We start from the raw sequence: 611 nt of genomic DNA on the forward strand, positions 1-611 counted from the left end.
ATATATAGGTACATTAATAAATGTGTCCTTTCAGATTGCATTCAATATTGAAACAGTTTAAAATTCCTTTTTTTTCCTAGGTCCTTATAGTATTTTATTTCTTTGAGATAAAATGAAAATGTTGTCTAATTTTAAATGTTTTGTAAATGTTATGCTATGTGAAGACCTTTCTAAGGTGAAGATTTAATACAGTGATGTCAAACTAACATTAAATTCTATGATTTACGTGTATTGTTACTTGTAGTTTTGTAATCAACCTTTTACTTACTGTTTTTCATTTCTTGCATCTGAAGAATAAAAAATATGGAATATTTCACAAATTTTCATATCATCCTCTTGCAAGTGCCATGTTAATCTCTGTATTGTAATTTGGGTATATATGCTGCTGAAGCATGTAGTATCCTCTAAATTTAAGTAGTTAATTATGCAACCTTTATACAGGCTTATATCATTGGGTGCATATTTGTAACAAGAAATATTATTGTTCCTAACAATGCTATTGAACTTATTTCCCTAAAATTCTACGTATAGTGGAAAAAATCATATGGTTTGGTCGATTGCTCACATTTGCAATTTTTTGTCAATGACTATTTTAATTCTTTTTCATTTTA

At 27.2% G+C, this 611-nt stretch overlaps 1 pseudogene; it reads right to left on the reverse strand.

Moving 5' to 3' along the window:
- Nucleotides 1-297: 297 nt before the first annotated feature.
- LOC122128336 lies at nucleotides 298-394 on the reverse strand (annotated as a pseudogene).
- Nucleotides 395-611: the final 217 nt, after the last annotated feature.

The sequence above is a fragment of the Dipodomys spectabilis genome, unplaced genomic scaffold (assembly GCF_019054845.1).
Source record: "Dipodomys spectabilis isolate Male_0828 unplaced genomic scaffold, ASM1905484v1 ptg000011l, whole genome shotgun sequence".
NCBI classification, from domain to species: Eukaryota; Metazoa; Chordata; class Mammalia; order Rodentia; family Heteromyidae; genus Dipodomys; species Dipodomys spectabilis.